We start from the raw sequence: 4,556 nt of genomic DNA on the forward strand, positions 1-4,556 counted from the left end.
CTAGAGAGGTCAGGTTTGTTTTAGTGTACTCCAATTAACAGCCCCTATTACCTCAAAAAGGAATGGAGTCATTAGCACTTATGGTTTTTAAATGGCACCCAGAATTATGTTGCACGAAGCACAATTTCACATCATTCTGGGTCCATTTGTGTGAAAACAAGGTCCAATAAGGCTGAAACGTTACAAGAAGGTAGAATATATTGAGTTGTAAGTGATCTGAACGTTTCATGATGATCGCACATTCCTAAGTGGGTCAAACCATGTCCCAAAGGTCACCAGATCTGGTGTCACTTTAAAGAAGTAGTCCAGTTACACATTTGTGGGCTTATAACTTGGCTTCTGAATGTCCTAGAGAGATCAGGTTTGTTTTAGTGTACTCCAATCAACAGCCCCTACAACCACAAAAAGGAATGGAGTCATTAGCACTTATGGTTTGGAAGTGGCACCCAGAATTATGTTGCACGAAGCACAATTTCACATCATTCTGGGTCCATTTGTGTGAAAGCAATGTCCAATCAGGCGCAAACGTTACAGGAAGGTAGACTCTATTGAGTTGTAAGTGATCTGAACGTTTCATGATGATCACACATCCCTATAGGGGGTCAAACCATGTCCCAAAGGTCACCGGGCCTGGTGTCACTTTAAAAAAGTAGTCCAGTTACACGTTTGTGGGCTTATAACTTGGCTTCTGAATGTCCTAGAGAGATCAGGTTTGTTTTAGTGTACTCCAATCAACAGCCCCTACAACCACAAAAAGGAATGGAGTCATTAGCACTTATGGTTTGTAAATGGCACCCAGAATTATGTTGCACGAAGCACAATTTCACATCATTCTGGGTTCATTTGTGTGAAAACAAGGTCCAATCAGGCTGAAACGTTAAAGGAAGGTAGAATCTATTGAGTTGTAAGTGATCTGAACATTTCATGATGATAGCACTTTCCTAAGGGGGTCAAACCATGTCCCAAAGGTCACCGGGCCTGGTGTCACTTTAAAGAGGTAGTGCAGTTACACCTTTGTGGGCTTATAACTTGGCTTCTGAATATCCTAGAGAGGTCAGGTTTAATTTAGAGTACTCCAAATAACAGCCCCCATTACCCCAAAAAGGAATGGAGTCATTAGCACTTATGGTTTTTAAATGGCACCCAGAATTATGTTGCACGAAGCACAATTTCACATCATTCTGGGTCCATTTGTGTGAAAGCAATGTCCAATCAGGCTGAAACGTTACAGGAAGGTAGACTCTATTGAGTTGTAAGTGATCTGAACGTTTCATGATGATCACACATCCCTATAGGGGGTCAAACCATGTCCCAAAGGTCACCGGGCCTGGTGTCACTTTAAAAAAGTAGTCCAGTTACACCTTTGTGGGCTTATAACTTGGCTTCTGAATGTCCTAGAGAGGTCAGGGTTTTTTTAGTGTACTCCAATCAACAGCCCCTACAACCACAAAAAGAAATGGAGTCATTAGCACTTATGGTTTGTAAATGGCACCCAGAATTATGTTGCACGAAGCACAATTTCACATCATTCTGGGTCCATTTGTGTGAAAACAAGGTCCAATCAGGCTGAAACGTTACAAGAAGGTAGAATCTATTGAGTGGTAAGTGATCTGAACGTTTCATGATGATAGCACTTTCCTAAGGGGGTCAAACCATGTCCCAAAGGTCACCGGGCCTGGTGTAACTTTAAAGAAGAAGTCCAGTTACACCTTTGTGGGCTTATAACATGGCTTCTGAATATCCTAGAGAGGTCAGGTTTGTTTCAGAGTACTCCAATTAACAGCCCCCATTACCCCAAAAGGAATGGAGTCATTGGCACTTATGGTTTTTAAATGGTACCCAGAATTATGTTGCACGAAGCACAATTTCACATCATTCTGGGTTCAGTTGTGTGAAAACAAGGTCCAATCAGGCGGAAACGTTACAGGAAGGTATAATTTATTGAGTTGTAAGTGATCTGAACGTTTCATGATGATAGCACTTTCCTAAGGGGGTCAAACCATGTCCCAAAGGTCACCGGATCTGGTGTCAATTTAAAGAAGTAGTCCAGTTACACATTTGTGGGCTTATAACTTGGCTTCTGAATGTGCTAGAGAGATCAGGTTTGTTTTAATGTACTCCAATGAACAGCCCCTACAACCACAAAAGGAATGGAGTCATTAGCACTTATAGTTTGTAAATGGCACCCAGAATTATGTTGCACGAAGCACAATTTCAAATCATTCTGGGTCCATTTGTGTGAAAACAAGGTCCAATCAGGCTGAAACGTTACAAGAAGGTAGAATCAATTGAGTTGTAAGTGATCTGAACGTTTCATGATGATCGCACATTCCTATAGGGGGTCAAACCATGTCCCAAAGGTCACCGGGCCTGGTGTCACTTTAAAGAAGTAGTCCAGTTACACCTTTGTGGGCTTATAACTGTTGTGAGCTGGGAGGTGAGCACTCCACACACACCATGACATCACCTGGCTTGTGAGTTCTGTTTTCAGGAGAGAGAGCAGCAGCTGCAATCGATCAGCTGATCAGTGGGTGGCCCTCATAAGGAGGACGGAGGACACTGCTAAGCCGCCGGATGATTACGCCTACTGGTAGAGTCCCAGCCACAGTGTTAACTCGATTTTGAAACCTTGACTTTGAACTGTCGGATCTTAGACTTTGAACTTTGAAACCTTAGCCTTGAACTTTAGTAACGTGTTTTTTGCTAGCGATCTTTTGCTCAGATTTTGCTCTCGTTTTGTCTCAGGCTCAGTCATCTTTCCATACACCACCTCCTCGCTGAGACCTTTTGGATTTACTACTCGACCATACTACGTCTGGACTTCACTCCCGGTTCCCGTCCTCCTCACGGCACTAACTGCTCCCAGCACTACAGGCTCTCTCTCTCCTTCCCTCCGGTTGTAAAACCTTGCCGATCTTCATCACCCCGGAATACTCAGTCACTCTCCCAGCTCACCCCTCCCTGGAGATCCTCCATCACGCTACATCTGTAAGTCCTCCTACCAAACTCATCCTCTACCACACTACAGTTTCAATCAAGGACTCACCTCTGTTTCCCTTCCCTCAGACGCTGCTCCCGTTTACCCATTCACTGGATTTCCAGTGCACCCTAAGTTCTAGTTACCAAATAAATCTTTATTTTTTCACATCCTGCTCCCGTGTGTTGATTCTGCATGTCTTGGGTTAAATCATTACCTCAGATCATGACAGAATCATCCGGCCAAGACGTTAACCCAGCAGAATCGATACTCACCTCTCTTTCTCACAGATTAGCCCAGCAGGAACAAATCCTCCCGAAACTCATGGAGCAGTTAACCCATTCCAACCAACGCTGCCAGCAGTTGGAGACAATAGTTCGGCAACTGCATGAATCCATTTCTACGACTCGTCCCTCCACATCCTCCTCGGATTCACAGTTAAATCCAACCACTGCTACAAGCATTCATGGAGCTGAAGCTACAAGCTCCTCAGAGGAGACTCATTTCCGCGTTGCCCCGTCACCGGCGACAACCACCTTCGGAGGTGAGTTTGAGGAGTGTCACAGTTTCCTGCTTCAATGCAGATTGGCATATGAACGTAGCCCTGCTGCTTTTAGATCTGATTCAGCCAAGATCTCCTATGTTGTTGGACTTTTACGGGGCAGAGCCTTAAGATGGGCTGAGGCCAAGAGCCACAATGATTCGTTTTTACATGGACTCTTTAATGACTTTGTGACAGAATTCACCCAGACGTTTGGCAGTGTGGAATCTGTTTCTGACATCAGGAGGAAACTAATAAATCTCTCCCAAGGCAGACGTTCTGTGGCAGACCTGGCTGTGGATTTTCGAATCTTAGCAGCACGCACGACTTGGGATGAGGATGCCCTTATGGGGGTGTTTACTGAGGCCCTGAATGACAGGATCAGGAACCAGCTGGCTCTTTGCCCCGAACCCAAATCGTTGGCTGAATTAATCAGGCTGGCCATGTCAATAGACAAGCGTCACCGCGAGATGAGAAGAGTGGAGTTGGTGACCCCTCTTCCTGTTCCAAAACAATACTCCGGGGCCAGGGGGCGTTCCACACCCGAACTCCTACCCAAGGACGAACCCATGCAAATGGGCAGAGCCAAACTCACTCAGGAAGAAAAAGAGCACCGACGCAAGATGGGACTCTGTTTATATTGTGGAATAGCGGGACATGTCGTGAACAACTGTCCCTCTCTGGTAAAAGGGGCACGCCCACCGGTAAGACCGGGTCTATTGGTGGGCGGTAACCTGATTTCTTCTGTGACCCGGTGTTCTTTGCCATGCACTTTGTTTTATCAATCTAAGCAGATTCCTCTTGAAGCCCTAGTGGATTCTGGGTGTGAGCAATCGTTATTGGACCCTCGACTGGTGACGGAATGGGGAATTCCCACAACGAAGCTCTCTACGCCTCGCTCTGTCTCTTCCCTGGATAACCGCAATCTCTCATCCATAACTCTCCAGACGGTTCCTCTCCGCCTTCAGGTTTCAGGTAACCATGTGGAGACTCTCACTTTTTATGTGTTCCCTTCCCCTCAGTCTCCACTGGTGCTAG

The 4,556-nt window shown here is 45.6% G+C and overlaps 1 long non-coding RNA gene across 1 annotated transcript; it reads left to right on the top strand.

Moving 5' to 3' along the window:
• Positions 1–2,277: 2,277 nt before the first annotated feature.
• Positions 2,278–4,019, top strand: LOC139070430 (uncharacterized). The gene is made up of 3 exons (XR_011520943.1): positions 2,278–2,590; positions 2,746–2,988; positions 3,067–4,019. It is a non-coding gene; the product is annotated as an uncharacterized lncRNA (long non-coding RNA).
• The last annotated feature ends 537 nt before the right edge of the window (positions 4,020–4,556 follow it).

This window comes from Nothobranchius furzeri, chromosome 6 (assembly GCF_043380555.1).
Source record: "Nothobranchius furzeri strain GRZ-AD chromosome 6, NfurGRZ-RIMD1, whole genome shotgun sequence".
In the NCBI taxonomy this organism is placed as follows: Eukaryota; Metazoa; Chordata; class Actinopteri; order Cyprinodontiformes; family Nothobranchiidae; genus Nothobranchius; species Nothobranchius furzeri.